Below are 14597 nucleotides of genomic sequence, written 5' to 3'. Positions count from 1 at the left end.
AAGTAGTGATAAGAAGACCTGGCTTCTGATGGCAAAAAATTCATAGTGCCCTGGCCGGTTTGGCTCAGTGGATAGAGCAGCGGCCTATGAACTGAAGAGTCCCAGGTTTGATTCCGGTCAAGGGCGTGTACCTTAGTTGCGGGCACATTCCCCGTGGGGGCGTGGGGGGGCGGGGGTATGTGCAGGAGGCAGCTGATCGATGTTTCTCTCTCATTGATGTTTCTGGCTCTCTGTCCCTCTCCCTTTCTCTCTGTAAAAAAATCAATAAAATATTTTTTAAAAATTCAGTAGTTATCCATGGTTGAATCCTGGTTTCTCAAAACTATTGACTCCTTCTTGCTTAGACTCTTGACCCAGTGCTGCTCAGTTTCTGATAAGACATTTTTTTATTCAAGAATTGGGTATTCACTACTAGGAATATATCCCAAGAAACCAGAAACGCCAATCAGAAAGGATATATGCACCCCTATGTTCATAGCAGCACAATTCACCATAGCTAAGATTTGGAAACAGCCTAGGTGCCCATCAGCAGATGAGTGGATTAAAAAACTGTGGTACATCTACACAATGGAAAACTATGCTGTTGTAAAAAAGAAGAAATTATTATCTCATTTGCAACAGCATGGATGGAACTGGAGAGCATTATGCTAAGTGAAATAAGCCAGTCAGAGAAAGATAAATACCACATGATCTCACTCATTTGTGGATTATAGAGAACAACATAGATTGATGAAAAGGGACAGACCCAAAGACTGAGAAACAGCGATCAGGCTATCAATCCCCAGAAGGAAAGTAGGGGAGGGTGGGGGTAAGGGGAAGAGATCAACCGAAGGACTTGTATACATGTATATAAGCCGAACCAATGGACATGGACAACAGGGGGATGGGAGCATGAGTGTGTGTGTGTGGGGGAGGTTGGGGGTTAATGGGGGGGATGAAGACACATTTGTAATACCTTAACTAATAATAATAATAATAAAAAAAAAGAATCGGGTATTGAAAGAGTACAGTGGACCAGGAAGTAGAGAATAATGGTGAAGTGAGCGGGTTCTAGAGTTTGATCTCGGATCCTACTCCATTAACTATGTGCTCTCAATTATTGGCTTCGTCTGGGGCTCAGCTTCCTTAGGTGTAAAATGGAGATAATAATGGTACCTGCTTCACTGGATTGTTGTGAGGATCAAATGAGATTATTCATGCAAAACTCAGAGCACAGTGTTTGGAGAACAGCGAGTGCTGGTAAATGCCTCTGTTAGCATTGTGAGCAAAACCAGGCCCAGTCTCTAGCCTGGTTTCCTGGTCTCCAGAACACTGCCCGGAGATTTTATCTGCTGTTTCTTTGCTTTTTCCAAGCCCATATATAAATCTTATTTTTCCACTCTAATTTCTTCTCCAACCTCTAGCCTGCTCTGCCCTTTCACAGCCCACGTTCTGCTGCTGCCTCCCTTTTCTAAATATATGCTTTCAAAGCAACCAGATGACTAAAACAAAAAGAGGAAAAGTACAAACAAATGGTTGAAGATGTGATGCATCCAGGTCTTGACTGTAGTGCCCGTAGGAGAATAAATCCATTCAACCAGTGAAGCCAAACACATACTGATCTTTTAGCCCAGGGTTCCACTCCTAGGTCTGTACTCAACAGAAACGTGTACGTATGGACACCAAAAATCACATGGAAGGAATTTCACAATAGCATAGTATTAGTGATCTAGTGCTAGATAACAGATTACTCCAAAACTGAGTAACTTACAACCACAAACACTTGTTATCTCATGGTTTCTGTGGCTTCTGCAGGCATTTGCAAGAGGCTTAGCTGGGTGAAGGGCCAATCTCTAGACCCCCCCGAGATGAGAGACCTTGACTGAGTTAAGTCACTTTCTCTGAACTGCAGTTTGTACTCTGCAGAGCTGGGTGGGTGCTAGCACTTGTGGCCTCAAAGTGCGGTGGAGAGTATCGGTGACGTCAGGTACAGTGGAGTCTGTTGTGCACAAGATTAAGTGCTAAAGTCGGGGAGTGATGTAAAAATCAAGTAGAAACAAAATTCCCCTGAAATTCCTTAGGTAAGCCTTCTATCACTGGGGTGCCCTTGGAGGTTCAAATGCCAGGAGCTAGGAATTCTTTTGCTTCTCTTTAGATGTCTGCCCTGGTCTTCCTTTCTGTGGGGCAGCCTAGGACTAGGTTGGCTGTAATGGCAGTAGAGGGGGGAGGGGAATTTCATGCTCTACTTATTTTTCTTGTTGTTGTTGAGAGTACCTAATTGAATTAGCATATTAAGTATACATTTACAACGACTCCAGTATATGTGAAAGCACTGAGGATTATGATTGAGGAAATGTAGGTTATGACTCATCTTTGGAACAGGTGCTTTCCCCAGTTTATCTTGGGTCTAGAAAGCCTTGTGGTTAATGTCAAGGTTAAACACAGTGACTGGTTAAAGCCTTTATCAAAACAAGGGGCTGCTTGATGCTAAATGGCATGTTGGGATAATGGGTAGAGAAAGGAGCTCAGGTCAACATGAAATATTATAATAAATAGCAATTTTGCAATTGTGTAGTACCTTATAGTTTACAAAATAATTTCTAAAAAATTAACCTTATTTTTAAAATGAGGTTTAACTTCAGAAGATCATCTGACTAGTTTGCCAGAAGAGGTGTGATTCATAACCATAAATTCCAAGTTCAAAACCATAATACTTTCCCAGAGACAAGGATATCTTTTTCTTTTCTTCTTCCTCCTCCTCCTCCTCCTCCTCCTCCTCCTCTTCCTTCTTCTTCTTCCCCTCCTCCTCCTCCTCCTCCTCCTCCTCCTTCTTCTTCTTCTTCTTCTTCTTCTTCTTCTTCTTCTTCTTCTTCTTCTTCTTCTTCTTCTTCTTCTTCTCTTTCTCTCTCTCTCTCTCTCTCTCTCTCTCTCTCTCTCTCTCTCTCTCTCTCTCTCTCTCTCTCTCTTTCTCGGTGTTACAAAGAAGTAAGTGTGAGGATTTATGACCTGGCTATCCTGGGCTTGACCACCTGCATAATGGACTTGACTTTGATCACCTTCTCTAGGCAAGCCTACTTAGATTAAGTAAGACAGTGAGGTGGGAAGAGCAGGTTCTTCTGTGTGGCTATGGTTCTCATCTGGACGGAGACCTGCTCCACAGGATGAGATTAAACATTGTTCCTATGCATTCTGGGATATGTGGGTTTTAGGGAGAATCCTGTTAGCTTCAGGAGATTTTCTGATGCTCCAGGATGGGGCCAGGTTATCATTTAATACATACATGCCTGCATCATGCTTATGAGTGCATTGAACATCTGCTTATTGATATATAACAAAATCATTTGTAAAGACAAACATTGCCCAATAAAGACGCATGTCATGAGATAATTGTGATATCACAATTTAAGTCTGGGATGGATTAGGACTATCTCTGCGCATAGGACTATTTCTTTGCAGAGGTGTGTTCCCTTTAATGTGACCAAAGCTCCCTAGACAGGGCAAATCCTTCCCATACTTCCCAGGAGAACCCAGAAATAGCCACTGTGAATTGGATTAGAGAGGGGGGTAGGAGTGGGCTCAATGGAGACTCTTCACTGAGTTCTCACATGCATCAGAGATGTGTCTGTCTCCAAACAGAATCTCATGTGAGTCATTACAATTTCAGCCATTCCATGGTGTTTCTTTTGGGACTCAAATAGCAAGCAGCATGAGGCCCCCTGGTGGCCTGAAATAACTCCTGAGTTTCCTTCTCAGGCATTGAAGGGCAGGTGTGGCTGGAGAAGGACAAGGTAGTAAAAACTCACCTAGACCTGGTGCTGACAGGGAGGCAGGGCAGAGCAGGGTGATCTCTATGGGGAGAGTTGAGAATTTAAATATTTTCTTTTAAGAAGTGAGAGAAAATGGACTGTAATTCTGGATAAACCACTCACTTTCTGATTGTTCATTTAATAGTTCATTTAGCAAACACTACTGAGTACCTACTCCATGCAAGACATTTTAATAGACATCACATGGGGTTAAAAAAATATAAAGGCACACCATACACTTCGAAGGAGCTTTGGATGAGGATAAAACTTTTATACCACCAACATGGTAGAAATGGAAGTGCCCTCAGAGAATATATGAGGTGAAAGGAAAGGCAGACGCATTTCAGCTGGGGCTCTAGTGAGACGCAGGATTGGATCTATTGGGATGGAGAGGGAAAGGATGGCATCTGGAGGAGGAAAAACAGCAGTTTGAACGTGGAGGAAAAGTGAAGCCTGTTAGTATTCTTCTTGCTTGGGGCTCTCTGTGCCTCTGCACTTGCGTGATTTTTTTCCTTCACCAGGGTAGGGAAGTGTTCTGTCATTATTTCTTCAAATCCTTGAGTGTTCTCAATCCCTTGCTCACTCTCTGCCCCTCCTGGCACTCTTATTATGTGAACATTGTTACGGTTCATGTTTTCCCACAGCTCCCTTAAGCTGTCGTTTTTTAATTGTTTTTTTCTTTTTGATTCTCTGATTGAGTGTTTTTTTCTTAACTTGTTTTCTAATTCATTGATCTAATCCTTGACTTCTCCTAATCTGCCGTGCATTTCTTCCATTGTGTTCTATTTTAAAAAATTTTTTTTTTATTGATTTCAGAGAGGAAGGGAGAGGGAGAGATAGAAACATCAATGATAAGAGAGAATCACTGACTAGCTGCCTCCTGCACGCCCCACACTGGGGATGGAGCCCACAACCCGGGCACGTGCCCCGACCAGGAATTGAACCTTGACCTCCTTCCTGGTTTATAGGTTGATGCTCAACCACTGAGCTACACCAGCTGAGCACACTGTGTTCTTTATTAGAGCTATCATTCTTCATAGTTACTATATTTTTTCTCATGCTGTTGAGCTTCTTTGCCATCATTATTTTGAACTCTATGTCTGATAAATTTCTTATCTCTATTTCATTTAGCTCTTCTTCTGGAGAATTCTCTTGCTCTTTCATTTTGGGCTTGTGTTTTTTTCGTTTTTGTCTCCCCATTTTGGTTGTCTCCTTTGGATTTGTGTCTGTGTATTAGGTAGATCTGCTACAACTCCCACTCTCTAGTGCAGGACAATGTCAGACGCTATTTGTGACTGGCCCTGAGTACCCTGTTTCGAACTATCAGCAATCCACAGCTTGTGGCTCCCTCTCCTTTGTGTCATTTGTCATTTCTTGATTCTTATCTTCAATATCACTAGTTCTTTCCTCTAAGTGGTTGGTTCTGTTTTCTATACTCTCTTAATCTCCTTAATTGCATGCTTCATTTCCAGGATTTCTGATTGTTTCTTTTTTAAAATTTCGATTTCTTTAGTAAAATACTCATTTTGTTCATTGATTTGTTTTCTGAGTGCACTGAATTGCCTGTCAATATTCTATCGCATCTCATTGAGTATTTTCAGCACTACAATCTTGAAATCTCTATCATTTATATTACATATTTCCATGTGTTCCAGCCTGCTTTCTGGGGATTTTTTGTTTTCTTTCTGGTCATTGTCATCACTGTGGTTCTGCATGGTATTTGCTGTTATCCTTTGTCTTCTATCACTGAAGAAGTCTGAGAAAGGTCATTCTAACCTGGCTGAGAGCTGTATGCCCCGGGACATAGGAGTTAACCTAGGAATGCAGTCAGTCCATTGTCCTTTTCTGAGAATTGCCTATCATCATGGAAAGGTTAATAACCTTGTTGCCTGTAATCTGGTCCCAGAGGCGCCCACCATTTGCAACCCCCAGCCTATAACTGTGACCATTATACCTTGCCTGTAATTCCTACTCTCCCATGTAATCTTTGTCCTTCTACCCAATATAAGCAGCTGGCTTATGGGGAAGAGTAGAGAAGATTTTTGTGGGTGACCTGCTGCTCTCCCATACTGCCAGCATTATTGGAATAAATGCTCATATGTGATTCAACCCTCTCTGCCTAATTGGCTCAAGTTGTGACAGGCAGCCCAGACCCATTGGTGGTCCAGTTTCGTTCTTTATGGTTAGGGAGATAGCATAGTGAAGTCAGCATGCTCAGACACATAGCCCTGGATGAGAAAAGAACTTGTCACACTCCATAAACCAGTTAGCCTGTTTGTTTTTTCATTTTTAAAAGAAGGATCTATTTCCCAGGATGGTGCATAAAATGAAGCAATAAATCTGAAAGCATTTAACAAACTATGAAGTGGCCTGTAGCTGTACAATTTTTGTTAGTGTCTCTAAAATTTTGTGGACTTTTCTTTAGTCAAAGCCTTATGAAGATTGTATTAATCTGTCTACAATGTCTGGTGAAACTTATCAAAATACATTTTAAGCCGTAACCGGTTTGACTCAGTGGATAGAGCGTCGGCCTGCGGACTGAAGGGTCCCAGGTTCGATTCCGGTTGAGGGCATGTACCTTGGTTGCGGGCACATCCCCAGTGGGGGCTGTGCAGGAGGCGGCTGGTCAATGTTTCTCTCTCATCGATGTTTCTGACTCTCTATCCCTCTCCCTTCCTCTCTGTAAAAAATCAATAAAATATATATAAAAAAATACATTTTAAATAAGCAACTACAATATATAAAGTATGTTAGTGCCTGGCCAAAAAAATAGGCACTCAATTATTTTTAATATCCTTTACCCAGTAAAAGTATATGTTTTGACTCTCCACATAACATAATACTAAGCATTTTATAATATAGATAACAGCCAAATTGCAATTATGCATCTATGATCTTTTTGAAGTTTTCTTGGATAAATGAGTGAAAGGAAATCAAAGTAACCTTTGTTATGGAACCTTTCAACCCAGCTACATACCAGCCTTTTCACTTCACTTCCTTCTATCTCTCCTCTGCACCCTCTACCAACTACAAATCTGAATTAAGTTAGCAAACTTAACTGTTTTGAACAAAAGATCATAATTTTCCCATCTGTGACTGAAAGTTATAACACACGAATTACCACTTTAAAGAATCATGGTGTTGTAGCGCACTAGGCTTAAAGCAAACTTAAAGTAGCAGGGGGGGAGTATTTTAGACTTAGCAAAGGTTGAGGTGACTTGTTCCGAGTTCTGAGAATTGACAAGACCAAGGATATGGCTAAGGATGGGTGGCCATGCATGGCCCTGGAAGTTCCTGGTCAGCACACCTGTGTGTGAGAACCCTGAATAGAGTATTGTAAAAGGATGTTTGTGGCTTGTAGAGCATTGTAACAGTTATGATGGATATTTGTGGTTTGTGCAAATAAAAGCTTACTTGACCCCAAGGCTGCTGCTGCTGTTTGGGCATGCTCCCTGTGTGGAGAAGTCCGAGGCAGTCGCTGGCCAGTTTTCAATAAATCCTCGCTTGCTGTTTTAGACCTAATTGGAGTCAGTGGTCTTACTCTCGCGAACGTTGGTCCACAACATTGTTCTCTTTTTTCCTTTTTAATGACATTAGGAAAACCTGATGTAATCATGTAAAGATTAGATATTATAACTAGATAATAAAATAAATAGAAAAATAAGTAGAGAATAAAAATCAAATGTTAACTTCACTTTCAATAGAACCGTCAACTTTTCCCTGTATCTTCAATTTTCTCTCTCTATATATAATGTATGTTATTTTCTTACAATAATAGGATCATTCTGTTGTTCTATAATTTTTACAAACTGGCTTTTAACACTATCCATATATGGCAAACATGTTTCCACGTCAGTAACTGGATCATCAGAAAGGCTACACGGTGTTCCATTGCAAGGATGTCCCATAATATCTTTACATATTTATAAAGTGCACATTGAGTCTGCTTTTAGTTTTCCCATTGCTGTATTTTTTTAATTTTCTTTTTATGTCCTATATTCTCCATGAAGATATGTCAGAAGTTAGAGCCAACACTGGTAATACTCCATCATTAATATCAGCAGCTAAAAATGATTCACCATTACCCAAGATCAGAATGTACTGTACTCTCAAGTATTTCTCCTGCCCCTTTCCATTTCCTACACTGCTTGTTGTTTCTTACTAACTGGCGTAAAAATACATCTATTATAAGCAAAGAGCAAACATTTTAATACGATTTAAAACCTTTTCCTCAATAATATTTAAGAAGACATTTCATCTCCAAAATGAGAGTTGACAGTCATGAAGAAGGACTAATCTGAGGTCTGGAAAGAGTTGGTGAAAATTAGAACTACATTTGCCCTGTTCAACTACTGATGAAGGAATGACAGTTCTGTCTTAGATACTGAAAACAAACAAACAAACTAATAGCAATTAGTGAAGCTGAAGATAAACTGGAGAGTTCTCTCAAGACTCATAGGAAAATAATTAATAATTGAAAATAATGCAAGAAAAAGTTAAGAAATAAGGAGTCCAACCCTGGCCAGGTGGCTCAGTTGGTTGGAGTATCTCCCCATATACCCCCCCGCCCCCCAAAAAAAAAATAAAGGTGTGAGTTCGATTCCTGATCAGGGCTGGCAGTTGGGTTCCTAGGTTTTGGGTTCATTCCCTGGTAGGTAGTGAAGAGGAGGCAACAGATTGATATTTCTCACATCAGTGTTTCTTTCTAAAATAAATTTAAAAAACATATCCTCAGGTGAGGATTTAAAAAAAAAAAAGGAGCCTAAAGGCGTAGCCTATGCAGAGGTGGAGAAATTGCAGAGCAGGAATTAGGACCAAGGGAACACAAGCACAAATAAAAGCAACAGAGGCAAAAAATTTTGAGCTGAAGAAATATCTGGGTTTGAAACTTTAAGAAGACTTACTGAAAATAAATGAAACACATGTCCAGATAGGTCCAGGCAAAATTCTTGAATATAAAAGAGAAATTAAACTTTCTGTACCAATTGAAGCTTTTAAAAGAAAACAAGTATGTATTCTGGTGAACACAAGCTAAACTATTCTCCCTAAAGCTAAATGCCTATCCTCAATGTTTATAGAACTTTAAAGAAGAGTCAAAATGAAGAATTCAAGGATATTGAAGACGGAGTTCATATAAGTTTTAAAACTGAGCAATGAAATCATGCTTTGAAGACATTTTGTAAATGTAAAAATACAATTCTCAAAACAGAAGGAAGTCTGTTTTAAACTATAATAGTACTAATTCAGGTTTTCATTCCAAAATAATATAAGCCAACTCAGGAAATAGCAGAGGTTGGTGAGAGGCAGTATAGACTCACTATATATTTTCTTTTCTTTTGTAAAAAAATCTTTTTATTGATTTTTTTAGGGAGAGAGGAAAAGAAAGGGAGAGAGAGAGAGAGAAACATCAATGAGAGAAAAACATTGATTACATGCGCCCTGATGGGGAATTGAACTGGTGACCTCTTGGTTCATGGGTTGATGCTGGGCCACCAACCACTGGGCAACACTGGCCAGGCTACTTTTCACTTTCCACAGGGAAAGTCAGTAATAACTGTTTGATCTTGATACTAATACATATGATATGTATATTCAAAAACCTAACCATTAGGAATTTCTTTTTCCTTTTTTATTTCTACTTTTCCTTCTTTTATAAGACAGGCATATCTGAGTATGTCTTCTGTTTTAGTTATCTAGAGTTGCTCAGTCAGCCACCCTAAATCTTAGTGGCTTCAAACAACCACCATTATTTATTTTGCTTGTGAATTTGCACCAGGCAGGGCTCAGTGGAGCCAGCTCCTCCCTGCCCTTGCAGTGTTCGCTGGGGTGGGCTAGAGGATCTGCTTTCAAGATGATTCACATGGCTGGCAAGCTGGCGCTAACTGCTGGCTAGGAGCTCAGCCAGGGCTGTGGGCCAGGGGCCTTAGATCCTTTTCCAGGGGTCTTCACAGGCTGCTTGGGCTTCCTCATATCTTGGTATCTGGGTTCTGAGCGGGAGTTTCAAGAGAAACAGGAAGCTGCGTTGTCTTCGATGGCCTGGTCTTGTAAGTTACAGGGTATCACTGCTGAGGACTCAGAGGACCAGCAGATTCAAGATGAAAGGACGCAGACATCATGAAAGGTTATGTGGGAGAAGAGATATTGTTGCAGCCATTTTTTAGGAAATGAAATTTGTCTGTCTTTAAATTACTAAAGGGAAAAAAGTATTTAAAAATCTCCTCATGAGGGTACACACACACACACACACACACACATATAAAAGCCTAAGTGACCGTTTGACTGTTCAACTGTTTGACCATTCAACCATTGGACAGGTAGCTATGACGTGCAATTACCACCAGGGGGCAAATGCTTTGACAGGTAGGTTAGGTTGCTGCTGGGGCCCTGTAAGCCCCGAATCTGGTTCACCTGCACCCCGGACCCAGAGAGCCTAATTCCTCGTGGAATTGGCTGTGGGTTAGCTTGCAGCTGGAGCCCTGTCGGCCCCTAGTCTGGTTCACCTGCACCAGATTCCCTTTAAATGTGCACTAATCCATGTACCAGGCCACAAGTATATGTATGTATGTGTGTGTGTGTGTGTGTGTGTGTATATATTTATATCCTAGATAATAAAAGGGGAATATGCAAATTGACCCTAACAGTGGAACGACCTGCTGCTATGATGTGCACTGACCACCAGGGGGCAGACTCTCAACGCAGGAGCTGCCCCCTGGTGGTCAGTATGCTCCCACAGGGGAGCTCCCCTCAGCCACGAGCTGGGCTGATGGCTGTAAGCACAGCAGTGTTGGTGGGAGCCTCTCCCACCTCCGTGGCAGTGCTATGGATGTCCGACTGCAGCTTAGGCCCGTTCCCTGTGGGAAGCGGGCCTAAGCCGTCAGTTGGACATTCCCCAAGGGCTCCTGGACTGCGAGAGGGCACAGGCCAGGCTGAGGGACCCCCCGAGTACACAAATTTTCATGCACCGGGCCATTACTTTAGTGTGTGTGTGTGTGTGTGTGTGTGTGTGTGTGTGTGTACGTGTGTGTACACATACACACACACACACACACACACACACATATAGGATTCTGTTGATATATATATCCCACAGAATTCTGTTGATATATCTCAACAGAATCCTAATACTGATTCTCACCAGATATTTATGTGCCAGGCATGAGCTAGTTACTGGGGAAGAAAAGGTGAGAGGGATGGACAGGTCTTTGCTATTGAACTTATGCTCTGATGGAGGAGACAAATGCTCAACTAATTACAGATCAATATCAGTGCTGGAAAGCAATTCACATTTACTCGTTTACTTCTTATTGTTTTCCTCCTGCCCCCACTGGGGCACAGATCCAATCACAAGTGGCAATCAATTTTTACACAGGAAAATAAACAAAAGGCTGAGATAGCAAATAAAAGAGGCTGGGGGAGGAGAGTCCTTGGAAGGAAGATTCCGGCTGATACCAGAAGGACAAAAATGAGTGAAGAGCCTGCGGAGAGCAGTTGAAGCAGAGAACACAGGAGGGCCATGTTTCTGAGGTGAAGAAGCCCTTAGCTGGAGCCTAGTGAGTGAGGGGAGGGTGGCGAAGGTGGGGATGGAGAGTCAGGAAGGGCCAAAGGCATGACTTTGTAGGCTGGGGTGAGGAGTTTGAATGTTATTTAATGCAATGTGATGCCTGTGAACTCTTATTCTAAAGAGGGGAGTGACATTTGACATTTTTTTTTAATATATTTTATTGGTTTTTTACAGAGAGGAAGGGAGAGGGACAGAGAGTTAGAAACATCGATAAGAGAGACACATTGATCAGCTGCCTCCTGCACACCCCCCACCGGGGATGTGCCCGCAACCAAGGCACATGCCCCTGACCGGAATCGAACCCGGGACCCCTCAGTCCGCAGGCTGACGCTCTATCAACTGAGCCAAACCGGTCAGGGCGACATTTGACATTTTTAACACAGTTCTGTCTGTGTGGGGAATGGATTCCAGCAGGGAGACCAACCAATTAGAAGGTCATTGGGTAGTCAAGGGGATGGTGATGGTGGCTTCGGCGAGGGTGAGCAGTGCAGATAGAAAGAAGTAAACAAGCCCCCTCAGTGTGGCTCAGTGGTTGAGCATCGACCTATGAACCAGGAGGTCACGGTTTGATTTCCAGTTAGGGCACATGCTTGGATTGTGGGCTCGACCCTCAGTGTGGGGCATGCAGGAGGCAGTTGATCAATGATTTTCTCTCATCATTGATGTTTCTATCTCTCTCTCCCTCTCCCTTCCTCCCTGAAATCAATAAAAATATATTTTCTAAAAAAGGAAAGCAGTAAACAAAGTCAAGCTATATGGGCAGTAGAAATGGTAAAAATGTTGACTCATTATACGTAGGGTTTGAAGGAAAGAGAGGAGTATCATTATAAGGTTTTCAAATTTGCAAACAAACCTGATTTGTCCTCATGGACACACCACCCTAGTGAGGTAGTGAGTAAAGGGGACCCGAGGGAGTCCTTTTTCCAGATGGAACTGGTCTACATGAAAGTCAGTTAACGTCAAGAGGAACCTAGTCTACATTCCCAGAGAAACAGCCTGGCTCTGGACCAAACCAGAGACCTTCACTCTAAGAGAAGGTTCTAAGTGTCCAGGAAAAAAAAAAAAAGAGGCACCAATATTTATGCTGCTGAGTAGGAGAGTGCAGGTCTGCAGTCTGGGGATCACAGCCCAAGTGAAACCCTAGACACTGGGTGTGAAATGCCCTAGTGCTGAACTCAGATCCCCCATGCTGATTAGTCAGGGCAGCGGAAGGGACCTGTAACCCAATACTTCCAGCTCTCTTTGGAATCTCCTTACTGGAAGGAAGGGGGATGATGACTTTATTCTCTGATCCCTTCCAGGATTCCGACAAATGCAGTTTTCTTAAATGTCAGTTTCATTGAATAAAGTTCACACAAAGTAGATGCCCCACAAGGCAAAACTATAAACTCATCTTTCCTAACACCTGCTTTGTACGTTTGATTTTATTCATATTAGCAGGTGAAAGGCACTAGGGACCCTCTGTCTTTATGGATCTGTGACAACATGGTTTGACGAACTGAATCACCCAGTTATTACCCAAGGTGTTATCTCTTTGCGCCTCCATTCTCTTATCTATAGAAGTGATGGGTTAGATCACATGTAACACATACATAAAATAATTTGATTAATTTTGTTCATGTAGATGGCAAACTAAGAACGAGAATTTGCATCTGATGCATCTTTGTACCCCACAATAGCTGTGATGGCCATAAAGCATACAACCTCATACTTGAAGAATATTCAGATGTTGCCTTCAATTTTTTATTTATTTTAATCTATTAATGTAGTCACTTGTGATAAATATCGATCAATGATTAAGAAATATCAAACAATGGGTACATGAATAAATAAATGAGAATAAACTAAAGGTGATATCTACGCCCTTTTTCAGCATTAAATTTTATAGTTTTATGGCCATCATGGAGTGAAAACCTATACAGATAGAGTTGGGTTAGAAGCTATGTTCACGGATTCCCAGGACCCGGGTAAGCACAGAATTGTGACCTTGGACAAGTTACATCACTTTTCCAAAGTTCAGTTTTTTCATGTGCAATCTGGAGATTATAAAAGAACTGATTTCAGAGTGGTAGTGTGAGGATTAGATGAAAACACTTAGCATAGTTTCTGGTTCATAATGAGTACTCTGCCGGCTTAAATGATCATTAACCGACTTACAGGTTATTATTTTACAAGCTTTGGAGCCCAGTCACAGTGAAATCACCCTCTTGGGTCTCCATTGTCCCAGCGAGATAAAACCCTTAAGCATTTTAGCAGGATCAGACATTCAGCAGTAGGAGTTGAATAGAACAAAACTGAATGATGTGGACGCCAAACAAGCAGGTTAAACCACGTCAGCCGCAGAGTCTGGAGCTACCTATTGAGACAATACATTTACAAGCGTTCACTTTCACTTTACATTGTGCTTTTGTTTGTATTACTTTCATATTCCTCCAGCAAATCCTTGAGATAGATCCAATGTTTTTCTTTCACTGTTGAGTAAACAGTTTTTTTAAAAAAAATAAATAAGATTTGTACGTAAACTGCAACTGAAAAATAAAAAATCATTTAAGAAAGTTAAAGTGATTTGCCTGGTTCCTAAAGGGTCTAGAACTCAGACCGCAAAGCTAGTTTTTGTAATCATGACTCTATCTCGGGAATCCACCAACCAAATTAGTTCTATACCATGAACAACATGCCCAGAGAATGTGAGAAGTGCCGATCTTTACCCAGATGCTTTCTCTATGATACCATGTTTCAACCACGTCTCACTTACTTGGTGCTTTGCAGCTTTTACTAGTAAATAAGAACAGATATGCTTTTAGTACTCCAATAAAAAAACACAACACACCACAACACTGATCAATCACTCAGTCACCACAGGGGGTTTGTGTATCCTCAAACTTACTAGGTCTTTTCTAGTTGTTTTTCAAACTGTTGTTTACACTTTGGCCAGAACATTTTATGTCAGAGCTTTCATTACATGTTTTATGTTTATTTCATGTAGGTACCGCCTCAATTCTAACTGGTTGCACAATTCTTACCCCATTTTACAGATGAGGAAACACGGGTTCCCAGAGGTTATTGGCACTAATGTGGCGTTATACTGTCTTGATGTTTAAATTACCTACTTTATTCAAAGCCAAGTACAGTCAGGCGGTAAGAACGATAGTAATACCCAAGGGACCTGAGAGAACACAAAGGTCCTTGAGTTGCAAAAAGTCTAAATTTATGCAAAATGCAGAAATCCTTGGTGGACACATAATAACTTT

This window comes from Myotis myotis, unplaced genomic scaffold, assembly GCF_014108235.1.
Source record: "Myotis myotis isolate mMyoMyo1 unplaced genomic scaffold, mMyoMyo1.p scaffold_m19_p_17, whole genome shotgun sequence".
Classification (NCBI taxonomy): domain Eukaryota; kingdom Metazoa; phylum Chordata; class Mammalia; order Chiroptera; family Vespertilionidae; genus Myotis; species Myotis myotis.
The sequence above is the reverse complement of the archived record's forward strand: the minus strand, read 5'-3'. Positions refer to the sequence as shown.